Below are 16705 nucleotides of genomic sequence, written 5' to 3'. Positions count from 1 at the left end.
CAAATCTATCTTTTTGCTGGTCGTAATGTTGTCAGAGATTGAGATTATTACTCATCGTGCACTGTTGTTGCCAGAATCTTAGATTTTGGTAAGATTTTGGTTATTTTGGTAAGTTTTCGTGGGTTTTTCTTGTAGTTGTTGAAAACCCATTAAGATTTTGTTTAGGTTTTTACTTGCCCATAGTGTGTTGGTGCTAGATTTGAGTTTTAGAGCTTTTTGAAGCATTGTCCACCGAGAGTAAAGATCATTTGGTGAATTTTTGGTGAGCATTAAGACTTGAAAACCCTTTTTTGGATTAGTTATAAATTCTATAAACTATATTTTAAATCTTTAATATGGTTTATGTGTAGACTTGAATCATTGAGTGAAGTTTGGATTAATTTGGAGCAAACTATATGTTGGGTAAATTATTTGCAGAGTTCTAAAATGAATTTAAGTTTCTCGTTGCACTTTAAAAGTTAAATATTGGTTTGGCTCATATTTATGATTAGATTCAAGGGTTCTAGAAGCTTAAACGGAAATTGATTGCTTGAATAACAATAATTGGACTTGATCTTGAGGTAAGTATTTTACTATTGGTTTGTCTTCGAACCAATCGCCCCAGTTTTATGATGATATAAGACTATTTATATAATTCTATTGACTGTTTTAATTGCAATTTTATGATATGATGATTGAGAGCGTGTATGTAATTTTTCGTGAGTTAATCGACTGTGATTATGATCAAGGATATATATGTGGACTGATGCATGCTATGTATATATGATAATTTTGCCTCTTTTAACTGGGCAGTGTACACTTTACGTCTGATTGTATGTTTCTTCAGCTTCACATCTATGACTGTTATATGCACCCTTGAGTTCAAATTTATGACCGTTGTGTACCTTCAGACATACACCTATGATTGACATGTGATCCCTCGGGACACACCTACGACTGATATGTGTACCTTTGGTATACACTTATGACTGACATATGCTTTCTCGGGACACACCTACGACTGATATGTGTATCTTTGAGATACATACCTACGATTGATATGTGTACTTTTGGGATGTACACCTATGACTGATATGTGTTCCTTCGGGATACACGTCTATGACTGATACGTGTTTCCTTTGGGATCACGTTTACAACTGATTTGCGACCCTTCGAGGACACCACGACTGATATGCTATAAGGTGTACACTGTCGCCTAGATAAGAAGATTAACATGTTACCTAGAGGGCCTAGTAATGGGTCACTTACTAAGTGTTTTTATTCTCATCCTTTCTTTCTTTATGTTTTTCAGGTAATGACAAGAACAGACTGACAAGCGACAGACGGGACACGTGACAGAGCCATATGAGGAGAAAATAAAATCGTTTCTACTCAGCCTATGTCTCTAGTTATTTAAATTGTTTTGGATTTAATGTCCAACAGTATATTTTATTGTTTTTAATTTTTTCTTTGTAAATATTTTAGGGGACTCCGATTAATTTTTTTATTTATTTGTTCGTTTATTGATTTAATAAATTAATTTAAAATAGTTACCCCTGTTTCAATAAATTTATGATTTAACAGTCAAAACGCTTTGAATGTAAATGTGTAATTATGAGTAACGGTCCTTATCAGGGTACTCATAAGGTTAGGTCTTTACATAATGTTGGTTGTTTTGTAAGTCAAATAAAAAGGGGAGAATGAGTTTGGTCTAACACACTAGTTCTACATTTTCTTATCTGGTTTGGTTTGTTTGTGATTGATTTGGTCTTGTTTGGTTTCCGCTACTGTGCTTTGTTGTATGATTTTTTTTTACCTTAAAAAATAGCCAAAAGGGGAGATTGTTAGAAGTTTATTATTATAGTATAATTGGTTTATTTGTTAAAGGAAAAACTTGAATATCATGTTTATGTAACATGATCCATCTCGTGCTAATTCTGCCTTAATATTGGTTCCTTAGAAGTTGAAATTTGTAATGCATATATGTTGATGTGCTCTCTTGTCTTTTATGACATGTCATACAAAATATTGTAACCTTGTCTATGACATTGTTACATGACCGATAGAAAAATTTGCATAATATATTTTCCTTATCTGTCCAGCAAGATTTTCAAGATTTTGTTGTCTACAATATTTTTCCTTGTAGAGTTGGTTATTCTTTCCATAAAGATATTCTCAAAGCTTCTTATATATATGTGTGAAAGATCTCATACCGAGAGTTCCATGAGCGGGTTTAGACCGCTCCAAATTCACAGTGACCGAAACACAAAAGATATACATTCCACACAAACAGTTATGCATATAAACCTAATTATCAACATGCTCAGAACACAATAATTAACAAGGAAAGGGTTCATACCAGATGAAGACACTCTTCGAACGTCTAAACCCTAAGCAGCGGAAAACCTCCAACGGATCGACCAGCACCCGGCGAGTAGGTCGACTACAACAACATGATCAGAACGTACACAAATACTGCAGCAGGAACGACACCACCACAAGAGAAACTCGGGTATCCTCGGTGTTAAAAACCCAAAGAGTGGGATTTGGTAAGTTTGGTAGAGGACGGAGGAGAACACGTCGTGTAGACGATAAGCAAGTGGGAGATGAAACTCTGCTATCATATAGCGGAAATGCTTATCATATAGTAGAGCTACACGATCATGTATGAAAGGCTGAATGATCATTTAGGAAAATCGTATACGATCGTTTAGAGAAAACGTGAGGCAAACGATCATTTAGACGGATGAGCTTCTATTGTATAGGATCTCACGATCACTTTCACGGATTCTTTTGGGCGCGGATGATAATGTGAATGCACGATAGTGAAAAATGAAAACGATTTTCATTTTTAATCCGCCGGTTACCATAACCTACGTAGCCCACTTCCCACGTCCGAACATGGATAAATTTGTTAATTATCAAATAATTAATCAATTAATTTAATTAGTAAATATAATCATATTATATTTATATCCTATAGTTTGATATCAGTATCTACTATAGTATTTTCTCCTCTACTTGATATAAATCATATTTATATCTCATTTCCTCCAAAATAATATATCTCATACATTTAGCCAATTATATCATATATAATTAACCAGTCAAATTATATCATATATAATTGAACTTACTCTTGTCAATTTGAACATTTCAAATTAACCCAAACACTGGTTCTCGATTTTATGCAAGCTACCCAGGTGACCTAATGGACCTGTGGCTCGAAGCTCCAACGGTATGTGAATAGCTGACTAAAATTTTTAGCCACGAGATCCACCATCCATTAACTGTTAGTGATTCCACTAAAGACCAATAGCTGAACTCTTCTTACCATAGATATATTTCTGTGTCCATCGATTTTAACTAATCATGAGTACGATGACCCTTCACAGATGCTCGTAAGTACAGCTGGGCCAATTTACCATTTTACCCCTATAGTTACATCTCACTCATTAAGTACCATTGATTCCTCTAATGAACAATACAAAAGTGGAACACCAATCGGGCTAAGAGAAGGTGTGTGGCACCACATCGTTCAAGCCCCAGAATTAGCCCTTAAGGGAACCTCTATTTACTTACCCCTGCCTCGGGGAAGGAGTGAATTCCATCTTTTGTAGCTAAGTTCTCAGCTCCCAAATCAGACGAATCCCCAAAATGGTAGGTTTGAATCGGCGACCTAGCCACTCGCATTCATACAAATTAAAAGGACCGCCCTCAATGGCAGGAGTTCCCAACTCACTCAGGATTGAGGTCATGTTATATAAAGAGATGTTAATACTTCGTGGTCAGATCTTATACAAACTCTTTGTATAGGATGCCCCCATTCGCATGTCCCCACACGAATGATCAGGATCAGACCATCTGTGACAAGTCACAATACTTGTGACCATTCCACAAAGTGGGCCGCATCCGTAGCATTACCAGGATAAGGTTTCCCTCCTTTATCCATATACTACAGACCACTTTTGGTTATCACTCAAGACATGATCCACTTGTATGTTACCACATACATGCTTGAGTCACATACAGATAGCCAGGGATTTTATGTTTATTGGTTTGTGGTAAAGCAAATAAAACAAATAACCGAGCAAAATACAAGATGCGAAGTAAATATCATATACTAACATCACAATTGTTCGTACATACTGTTTACAAACTATAGGACACGAGACTTTAGGGCATCAACCCCAACAATATGGTGTTTTGTTCATATTTAGGGTTGGCCGTTTTGGAGAATATTCATGCCATTGTCTTATGTTTGTGTCGAACACAAATGTGTTAATCTATGAGATTGTGAATCTTTTGCAATTATTGATCTTAAGTGATTCTCTAAATCTTATTGATTTGTTCAAAATGAGTTTTATTTATTGTGGTGGTTGAACTATAATTTAAATCTTTGTTGATCTTGAAGTTGTGTCGTTGTTCTTTGTTGAAGCATGCTTTATGAGAAGATTGGTTTTGTCTTAGGGGGAGCCTAAGACATCATCTTTTGAGAAGAGATTCTCTTACTTAAAATCAGTCTAAATTCATAATGTGAAGAGATATTCACAAGAAGGTGGAAAAATACTAGTAGAAAGAGTCTTACACTCAGGGGGAGCCTAAGTGATCATTCACTAATATTCTTATAGTTAGGGGGAGCCTAAGTATGTTGAAGTTGAGGGGATCTCAAACTTTGGAGGAGCTTAAGTGATTGTTCTCTAAGTTGGGATATTTGAGTGTCACAGTAATTGCCATTTACTTACAGATATGTACATCTTTTTAAATGCTTGACTTTATATTAGTGAATATATTTTTCCACGGGCACACACTGCCCCCCAAACGTAGGTGGTATTGCACCAAACTAGGTTACCAAACTATGTGTTTTTTTTTTGTTATAGTTTTCTATATTTATTTATGATGTCTTTAGAAATGTTGTAACATCCTATGTGACAAGTTTGGTCGTGTGTTAGATAACCAAAATTTTCAAGAATATGTAATCAAACACATTTGTATTTTTATTTTTGAACAATTTTTGTAAATTGTTTAAATTCAAAGGACTTTTTGAAAAACATTTCACCTCTATCTAAAAACTCGAGCACGGATGGATACCACCATGACTATATCTTATGAGGCTTTCCACTTCTTTGTTTGACATTTTTGGATTATACCAACATGAGTAATGGCTAAGTTAAAGGTCTGACATCACTCTGATACCACTTCTTAGGGACAACGAACCTTTAGATATCTCAATGCTAGTATGATATTATTCATTTTAGGTATAAACTTTCATGGCTTTACTTTTGGTTTCACCCAAAACCTCATACCATTTATGATAGTTGTCTTTCCTTATCTACCATGATCATCTTCTTGTCTAGCCAATGTAAGACTTTGATTGCATTCCATATACCAACATAATTGCATACTAAACCCTAACCTACAATCTGACACTTAAAACTATAAACCCCTCGATGACCTTTTTTTTTTTTTTTTTTTGGCATATTACAGCATGTATTCCACTAATATGAAAGTATATTGTAACTTTGTTGTTGTATGAAACAAAAGTATTATGTCTACCTTGAAAGAATTGTTACATATAAAAAATTGTAAAATATATGTAAAGATTTTAAGTTGACATCCTAATTGAGTGTTAAGAATTAGGAAAAATATGTGTGCATATTTGTAGAAGTTAAACCAAAAAATAACCATCAGAGAATCATACTTTTTTATATTACAGAAAATTGTACCAGATATCTCTTACTTGGAAACTCAACTATGCACTCCAAACATAGACATCAAAACTTCAAATTAAACAACTATGCACCCTAACACACATACTTCCTAACTTCACATATATATTAACTTCATGCTTCATAACCCAACTCAGCGCACCAGGCAGCTCCAAAATTTTGAGTTTGGTTTCAATTTAGTCCATAGGTTTTAAAATATTGCAATTTTACTCTTGAGATTTGAGTTTTGTTTCAATTTGTTTCCTAGGTTTCAAGATTTAAGTTTTTATATCTTTATTTTTCACTAAATATTTACTTTCTGCCTTTAAAAGTAATGAGTATTAATTAGTAGGTAGTTGTGTTGAATGGTAAAACTGTTGAAAATATTTTCAAGTACAGCAAAATGTCATTGTCTATTAGTGATAGACCAAAATATATGTCACACCCTCTCCCGAACTTACCTCTTTCGCTTGGAAGGAGGCATGAAGACTGTAAATACCACCCTTTTGTGATACCTACTGCCCATCTCTACTGACTTAGCTTTAACTCAAACTTAACCGAAGATAAAATTAACTTAATTTTCATATAACATAAATTAAAGTTCATACAAATTTAATAGGTTTTACAAATCATTTGTCCAACCCATTTCTAATTACTAAATAAGACATTTAACTCGTGGTAGACCTCGTTTTCTTGTAACAACCCAGATTCTTCTGCTACTGGGAAGGACAACATAAGAGAAAAGAATGAGCTAAAAGCCCAATGACTGAACTATAGAGTCTCTTTCAACCTTTAAGAACAAAGACTCAATAGCAACAAATCAACATCAAAAGGTTGCTACTCAAACCTTAGGCTTGCACGTATCTATTTCCTATCATCCCTACACCCACGGTAGACAATTAGCTTTATTTCCATATGTACGCATAGCTTTACCTCCTGTAGGCTTAGAAATTAGACTCATCGATCCTCTGACCATCCTACATGAGGTTCTTTCTACAAGCTCAGGAGCTAGGCCTTACAACCCTCTGACCATCTTGTGAGATTCCGTCATAGGCTTAGGAACTAGGCCTTATAACCCTCTGACCATCCCATGTGGTGTATTCTTTATCAACAAACAAATTACGCATATAAATGTATGAAAATTCACAACAACAACATAAGAAAATACCACTCACAGTTTACTGGTTTTTCCCTTCTTCCAAGCCTCCTAGCTTCTTCTGGAATCCCATGTAAGAACAACGAAGTTTTGGCAGTAGAAGCAGAATCTTCTCAATTTTTAATTTTACACATAATTGAAATTTACAGAAGAAAAAATATGCAGAAACACAATTTTATAGCATGCTATTGAAGGAGAATTTTAGGGTTAGGAGAAATATGTACCTTTGTAGAACTATTTCTTCTTCTTCACAAAATTCCCTTTCCAAAACGTTCACGAACCAAGCTTCACCACAAGAGGACACCACCAATAGAATTTTCTCTGTATTCTTCTTAGGGTGGGCTGGGAATATCAGGAGTGTGTGGGCTCTGAAAAATTTGGGAAGAGGGATTGAGATTCTTCTTTTAGAGAGGAAAATTTTCTTGCAGGGAGATTTCTTTTGATTGTTATCACTATGGCCTTCTGTGAAGAAGATGAAGTAATCGTCAAAAACTAAACCACTCTGTTCCACGATATTATGAGAGAATTAAGAGGGAGAGAGTTACAACTCCCTCCCAATATTAAATTCAAATAAATAATGAATTTAATAAAAAAAATTATTTATTTAATATATATATATATATCCTATAGTTTGTTTTTCTCTAGATAATGCATGTCATTTAATATAAATCACATTTATACTAAATTTAATCATATGAATCTCATCCATATAATTAATATTTGAATCATATTCAAATATATAATTCCTCTAAAATGAAATTCATATTATAATATATCATATACATTATATTAATTATATTGGATATAATTAAGTTAAATTAAGTATATAACATATAATTAATTCTCTAAATTAATTTGGACAATCCAAATTAATCCAAAATCTCTATTGAGCTACAGAGAGGGCCTTCTGGACATGTAGATTGCAGCTCCAATATCCATTAACTGTCAGTCATTCCATTAAAGATTGAAAACTGCAGTCTTCGCACTACAGATATATTTATGTGTCCATTGAATATAACCAGTCAATAGTATGACGACCTTTCACAAATTGATCGTAAGTACAGCTGATCCAAAATTATCGTTTTGCCCTTGTAGTTACATCTAACTCCTTAAGTACCACTGATCCCTCTAATGAGCAATCAGTAGTCCAACTATGACCAAAACTCTCTTAGTCCAAGAGAGGGTGTGGTGCCACATTGTTCAAGCCTCGGAATCAACCCTTAAGGGAGCAATTTATCTATTTACCTAGACGTTAGGGAATGAGTGAATTCTGTCTTGTATAACTGTGTTCTCAGCTCCTCAATCCAAGAAATCCCAAAAATGGTAGGGTTATTGAGTTGACAATTTAGACACTCTCACCCGTACAAATCAAAGAACTACCTTTATAGGCAAGAGTTCACAACTCACTCAAAATTCGGGTCATGTCACCTATGGTCATCCTGGTGAAATGTAAGTCTCTATTATCAACGATGTTATATAATGAGACTAATCATTTCTTGGTCCAAATCTTATACAAAATCCCCTTTGTATAGAATACCCCCTCTCACAAATCTCCACATGAATGATCAGGATCAGATCATTCGTAGCACTTTACAACAATTGTAACATCTACAAAGCGGGTTGTATTCGTAGTGTCACCAGAATAAGGTACCTAGCCTTATCCATCTATTGTAGACTATTTAGGTTCTCACTTAAACATGATCCACTTGTATGTCTCTACATACATGCTTAAGATACGAAAAATAACCTTAGATGTTAGTTTATTGGTTTCTGGGTTAATACTACTAAATGTCGAATAAAACATCACACATTTTATTAAATAAATAAACTTGTTTGTACATTACAATTACAAACTACAGAACCTACAAGATTTAAGGCATCCCAACATCCCAAGCCTGCATTAACCTAATTTTAGCTGAAAAAATCATGTTTAGGACTAGAATAACCTTATAATACCTTCTTCACCCTAAACTAAGTTTACCCACTCCAACAGACATGAAACTAATCCTTCGAACAACCTAAGACAACTGTGGACGTAGGGTCGAACTTCCTCAGCACCAGTTGGACACCTGGTTGCCCTTCACAACCAAGTTAGACGCATGGTCTCTACTTCTCAACACCTAGATGATGACTCCAATGCCTAGGCACTCCAGCTCAACGCATGGACCTCCCTCAAAACCCTAATTCTCTTCAACTCTCCCTTTTTTAGTCCTCCTCAAGAGAACTTTGAGTTGTATGGTGAGGGGTGAGTCCTTGGAGGTATTTATAAGTAAACTCATACCACCCTTGTCACCAACTCTAAGCCTTCAATGGATGACACCTCATTTTGCATGAAAATCCGTGCCAACACCATGTAAAGTCCAACACAAGGTTCCTTGACACCTCTTACTTGCATGCGAAACTTATGTGTCTATACCATGCATATACCAATGCATGTTGCCCTCTAAGATATAAATCCATCACATTGCATGCTCCACATTGCACCTTAGGCATCCACCTCAAGCTTTGACAATTAGTTAAATTTATGTCATGCTTCCACATGGCCCATTTTGCTGTCAACTTGACCTTACTCCTTAAGGAACTCATCTCCAATACATAGGTACCCAAAGATGTCCAAAAACTTTCCTACTATGTGTCCATGATGGTGTTCAATACATACCTCCCTTGGTTTGTGTATCAAAGACCATTCTCTTAAAGTTTATATCTCCTAAAGTGACTTTCCCAAATGCCTAACACATTGGCTCATGCTTTCAAGCATGTTTGTTCCATCAAGGTATGCATTCACCATGTATCTTCTAAGGTTTCTTGGTGCAACTTCTTACTAAATGGTTGCCTCATGCTTTAATCTTACTCTTCATGTGCTTAAAACGGAATTCACATCGCCCTCTATGTTTCCACTCTACCCTCCTATGCGTCCAACCCTCAAGTCCTTAGGGTTTCACCCACTTATTGTGTCATATGTGTAGGAGTATATCAGCACGCAGCGAAGCAATAAGGATCAATAAGCATACTAATTCGTTGATTTTGGCTATAAATAAAGCATGTCCATACAATAATAAGAGGGTTTCAAGTCATACCTTTGTAGAACCTCTTGAAACTCGAATTCAGCTGCAAATCTTCTCCAAATCTTCTTGTGAACCACCTCAAGGCCTTCCTTAGTATTCTCTAGGAGTCTTAGATTGAGTTGTGGGACTCAAAATAAGCTTGAATAAAGGGAATTTTGAGAATAAGCTCACTGATGCACCATGGAAGAGCACCTTTTTCAACCTCAAGCTTTTCAGAAAAAAACCATATGTTACATCAGTTTGCATGCTCGATTCTCAGTCCAATCTTCCCTATTTATTGCAAGACCATCATGCAAAGAAGATAGTTGCATGAAGAGTACCTCATGCTTGGAAGATTGAATCAAGAAGAAGGTGGGAAAATGAATGAGCTATTTGGTTTGTGTTCATGGAGAAATCCCACTTTTCCCTTTTCAAGCTTTTTCAATATTTGAATTTAAATTTGATTTCCAAAATTGAAAAATTTTATTAATTTTACAAAATTTATTCATTAATTAATTTTCTAATAAAATTAATAATAAATAATTTAATTAATTCTAATTAATTTAATAAATTAATTTTAACAAAAATTCCACCATCATGAATTCCTATTCATAAGTTTAATAATTAAATCATATTTAAATATTAATTGATTCTCCAATTCCATTTAATTCCAAAATTAAACACGTAATTATATCACATAATTACTAATTCCCTTAATTCTAATATGAACGTTTTAAATTAACTTAGCACGCTACTCTAAGACTAATTCATTTATGAGCTAGTAGAAGGACCTCGTGGACCTTCAGATCACAGACTCCAATGATCTGAGATTAATTAGCTAAACTCTCTAAACCGAATTAACCCTCATTGTTAACTAATGGGTCACTCCACTAAAGCCCACAGTTGCACTTCTCTCACTGTAGATATATTATGTCCACTCGATATAACCATGATTAGTAAGTTAACCCTTCACAGGTTGTTCGTAATAACAGTTGGGTCAAATATCTGTTTTATCCCCGAGATTACCTATTGTTCCTTAAGTCCCACTGATCCTCTAATGAACAATTAGTTTATGATCCGATCAACAAACCGAGACCCTCTCGGGCCAATGAGAGGGTGCGGCCCCTTGTTCAAGACCTAGAATCAGCACTTAAGGAAACAACCTCTCTACTATCCCTGAAAACGGGTAGGAGTGAATTCCATCTTGCACCCTATGTCCCTAGCTATCTACCCGTTCTTACCCCTGAAATGGAGGTTTATTGAGTCGGAGTTGTTGAGCCAACCCTCACCTATGAAAATCTAAGGATAATCTCGAATAAACAGGAGTTCATAGTTAGTTCAGGATTAAGGTCAAGTTACCTAGGTCGTCGCTTTGAAATAGTCAGTCCTAAATAGTAAACAATGTTATAAAGTAAGAGTGACTAATTTTGTGGTCCGATCTTGTATAAACCCATTGCACATGATGCCCCCACTTCTCATGTCATAACATGTACGAATTAGGATCACTTCGTCTGTAGCACTTTACAACTCTTTGTAACAACTACAAAGTGGGCCGCATCCAATAGTGTTACCAGAATAAGGCACCCAACCTTATTCATATACTATAGATCATTTTGACTATTTACTCGAACCTGATCTATTTTCATATCTCTACATAAAGTTCAAGTACTCATGTAATAGTCATGGATCTTTTAGTTTATTAGATTTATTTCTAAAATGAAATAAGCAATTCACATGTTCAATAACAACTTATTGAATTTTCAGAATAAGTTTTACTATTTACAAACCACGAGTTTTAGGACATAAAACCAACAATATGTTGTCCAACACTTAGAAATTCCCAACCGAGACCTCTCATGTGTTCACTACCTCAGTGTTATGCATCCAATCCTAGCTTTCTCACTTAGTTATGCATAGTTGAATGCATGGTTCTCCAACACCTCACCATTTCTTCCTCTATGTGTTCACCTTGCCCTAGACATTCCAAGATGGTTCATCTTGCCTTAACATGCTTCCAAATGACCCTATATTGCCCAAGCATGCGTTCAAGGCTCTTATAGTTCCAATTATGTTTCCAACTCTAGGGTAACTCATCCAAAGCTAAGGCCTTACTTTTAACATACCTAGTATTTAGTCCAAATTTCTTCTTCTACCTTGGACTATGTGTTCACCTTGTCTCGCAACACTTAGCCATTTTGTTATCCTTTATTTTCAGGCCAACTCTTTGCTTTTTGCTTCTCTAGGTTTAAAGCATAGTTTGAACACTTAGCCAAAATTCTGACTCCAACCTACTATGCCTCCAACACTTAGAAATTTTTTCTAAGTACAACTATTTTCTCCAAAGCATAGTTTGAGTTCAAGTTTGAGTTCATCCTTCTACTTATGGAATCTTGTGAGGACTTGGGTGTTACAATATAAATCTATCATTGATCTATCACGATCTATCACGGATGGAATAGTAAAATTTTTCTATATTTAGAAATAAATTGGCTCATTTTTATTTATTTGAAAACAACCTTTACTGAACTTAAATGAATCTTAACTAAGTTTCACCAATTTTCATTAAGAATTGGTAAACTGGAAGAATTTTAACTAATTAAGTTTCACTTTTTCTATTTCCATTAAAATTAAAATCATATTTAGAAAGTCACTTCATAATTATTTTACTTTCATTTATATTTGATACAAAGTCAAAATTAAAGAATAAACTAATGAAAAAGTTTAAATAGATATTGCTATTTCATATTCATATATCATGGAAATAGATTTGAATTCTAAAACTATAGCTTACTTTATATATAAAAATACATTTTCATTTAAATTTTTAATATAAATTATTCATTGAAACATAGTATGTTTAATGGATATAAATTATTTATTTTTAATATACTAAAATTTTATAAATTATTTATTTTTAATATACTAAAATTTTATAAATTATTTATTTTTAATATACTAAAATTTTAAAATATTGTATTTACTTTGTTTGATACAGAACCAAACTTATGAACAAACTAGAACAATAATTTAAATAATTATTGTCTATTTCATTTTTGTAAATCATTTTAAGAATAAATTTGAATTCTAAAATATATACATAAATAGAAATGTCTAAATATAATGAGTTTTTACATAAAGCTTAATGACTCTTTTGTCATTCACAGCCATGTCATTTACAAAGTTATGTAAATAAATCACCTTAGCTTCGATTGAATCTACTCCTTGTCCTATTTACTATTGATGTTTACTAAAATGTAGAATCAATTGGTGAGACCTACCATCAATTCAAGATTATCCCGTAAAAGAATAATCGCATTCGATTTAATTGTATAAAAGGCCCTTTTATAGGACCCAAATGAAAACTAACCTCAAATTTAAAAACTAATGAGATTTGGTCTTTTACTGATGTCATCACTTTGTGAAATTACTACTTTAACCATTTTTCCTTCTTCCTTCTTCCTTTTGAAAAATTTTTCTTTTTTCTTTTTTCTTTTTTTATTTTTTTTTATTTTTCTGCGTTTCTTCTTCTTCTTCTTCTTCTCCGCTTTCAATTGGTTCATCTTCGTTTGTGTTCATCTTCATCTTCCCTTCTGCGTGCGTTCATCTTCCCCTTCGTCTGTGTTTGTCTTTACCTTCACTTCAGGTTCGTTCTGCGTTCGTCTTCTTCGTCTTCTTCTTCCGTTGCAATGAAGAGTAAGAATCAGCAAGCGAGAGCGAAAATTGGGGAGCGAGAGTGAGAATCAGTGAGAATCAACAAGCAAGAGCGAGAATCCGTAAGCGTAATGGGGGGTGGGATCAAGAATTAGCGAGCAAGAGTGTTGCATTTTTGCACTTGTGCTGTCTTCTATCTTATTTTGAGATAATGTGTTAGGTGATAGAGATTAATATTTCATGAAAAGCTCTAGTTGCATACAAGTTTTCTTGAGTTAGATCCAAGTACAAATCAAACCCAAGTTTCCTTGCAAGCCTAGGGTCAAACGCAGGGATTAGTTAGTACTAACACAAGATGGTTAAATGATCTTTCACAGTGATGATTCAAGTATAGATATATGTGTTGAGATTATAAACTAAACTAGCATACGTGCCAGAGAAAGAGGTTGGAAAAAAGAGGATGCATCGACATAATGTGTAATGCATTTGAATACAATATGATGCTTCCTTAGTAATAGACAACAAGCTTGTATGAAATCAATGGAATGAGATGCGGTTGGGAAGATGATAACTTATAGAAATACAAGTTATTAGTCTTTTACTTAGAATAATGAGGTTAGATAGGCTGAATGCATTGATAATACTAAGAATTCATGCTCAAAACTATATTTAAGCTGAAGTACATTTAAATTCCCTGTTGACCGTATATCATGAGTTAACCTATGTCGAAGTGTTATATTTTGCAGTTGGTTGCAGGATTTGTTCGCATGCACCGAGCTCTTACCCAATGAAGGAACATTTGATTGCATGCCTTGGGATCTTTGACACAATCCCAATGGATCTTTTGCCACAACTTCAGAATATTGAACATGGTAGCAGTGCTGAAATTCTCACATACCAAGTCAGAGATGTTGACTAATCAGAGCAAAAAACCTAATGCTGTCAGCGTACGACTCTATAAATAGAGCCTTGACGATCGTATGGGGACAGATAGTACATAAATAAATTTTTAGTCGAGAGATCAGTCGAGTGGGGAGAGTGACAAATCCTTAGCCAAAATCCTTGGACCACGAGCAAGAGCACATTTGAGAGCATCATGGAGTATTCTCCCACTTCCAAAAGACCCTCCGATTTACCATTGAAAAAACTCGTCAGAGTAAGTTCTTGAGAGAGCCTTCTCTATAGGACACAGCTTAAAGCAGAGGATTGTTGATTATTGCACATCACTTCTTACTTCTCGCTTTTGCTTGTTGTATTGCATTTTGGGATTAAGATATTAATTCATTTTGTAATCCGCATCTTCTACTTCTATATATTATCATGACTATTTTCATCATCACTTTCTCATATCAAAAGTAGTACGCTATAAATCCTTATTGTTGCTCATTATTTTCTAGTCTACTACAATCTTTCTTTCTCTACTCATAGACTAAAAAATGCTTGCAAAAAACTTTTTCTCCAAACCCGTTTTCTAAAACTGTTTTCCTTAAAATGTTGGTGGAAGTTGAGAGAGGCACTTGGTGTACCATCGGCAATCCGTATTCGGATTTGCTGACTTATTCGTGGGCGGGAACAAGTGTCGCACAATCGCTAAGAGAAGCTTCCGAAAGTGCGATTGTGATAGTTAGTCCCTCTATCTTTACCATTTCTTTTTCCTTTTCCATGGGTAACTAAATTCCACGGGGTAAGGGAAAGCTTAATACCATAAGCTAAGTTTATGCTATGAGGGTTAATCCTATTTGCTTAGTGTATAACTATGTAAATGGTTGCCCATGATCACTCGTAGAGTCAAGTAGCTATAACTAACTTCCCGAGAGGGTAAGTAGTTGTGGAACTCACTAAGTAAAATAAGAAATGTTTCTAGAAATAGAAATAACCTTATGCTCAACGAAACATCATTCATGCGTCATAGAGATATGACAAATGTGGCTAGTCGTCGAGATGTGTGCGATGAACGGATGTTAAGGAGCCTGGATTACCCTTGATGTTAGATTTAGGAACTTAGAATTGACTTCACCCAACCCTGCTCTCTCCATTCATTCCACTACAAGCTAAAGTTGCTTCTTTCTTAGAATTCTCGGGATCATTCTTAAGTTGCTCATCGCTTGCTTAGTTACTTTTATCGCATAGGTTCATGTTTGCATGTCTATAATTTCTCTTCCTCCATTGTAGTTTTATTAGCTCTCATTGCAAACACATAAACCACACAAACACTTTAGTAAACGAGTCAGAGTGTTTGACCTCAGTTCTCACCGAGAAACTTATATCCTGTTTATATTTAGACTTGATATAAGAAAACTTGTGACAAACGCATAGTTGAACACATAACATAGCTACAATCCAACACATACTTTATCTCAATGCAACATCATTCCTAACACAATCCTGACACTCAACAAGTTTTTGGCGCCATTGTCGAGGACTCGGCAACTAATTTTCTTTATGTGTTTTTGCAAGCACCCCTTCAATCTAAGAAGTATTGTTAGCTTGAGCGATCAAGCTATAAAAAGTATATGAGTAAGGGTACCACACCTAAATTCAATATTTTCCCCGAGGTCGAACGAACATTCCATCGCAGAGCTAGAAACAACGACATACGAAGAAGGAACTAGCCCAGGAATATGGCCAACAATAAAAACAATGACCCTGAAGGAGGGAATGGTCTACATGGACAGGGGCAAAGAACCCAATTCTACTAGCTAATGACTGCAATATACCAATGCGGAACTATGTATCCCAAACTTGAATGATTTCTTTCTGGACATCATGCTATCAATGATTGATAGGAATGCTCTATTTGAGATGAAGTCAATAACGTTGCAAATGATCCAAATCGTAGAAAGTTTGGAGGGGCTCTTGGAGAAGATCAGCATGCCCATCTAACCAACTTTGTGGAGATGTAAACACGATCACTATTTCTGGCATGACGCCAGAAGGGATCGAGCTCTCTCTCTTTCCTTACACTCTCAAAGACGAGGTTAAGCAATGGGCCTATTTCTTGGAGCCAAATGGAAATTTTCTATAACAGACTAAATCAAGCTTTGGAATCATTAGCCAACGCATCTACTGCAATTGGACTCATGGACAAGATATATACAGAAGGCAAGGCAATTCTAGACAGGATCTCAAGGAACACTGATGAATGGGTAGATGATGGGTATGGCAAA

Source organism: Benincasa hispida, chromosome 9, assembly GCF_027475165.1.
Source record: "Benincasa hispida cultivar pf3 chromosome 9, pf3_genome.v1.1, whole genome shotgun sequence".
NCBI lineage: Eukaryota > Viridiplantae > Streptophyta > Magnoliopsida > Cucurbitales > Cucurbitaceae > Benincasa > Benincasa hispida.
The sequence above is the reverse complement of the archived record's forward strand: the minus strand, read 5'-3'. Positions refer to the sequence as shown.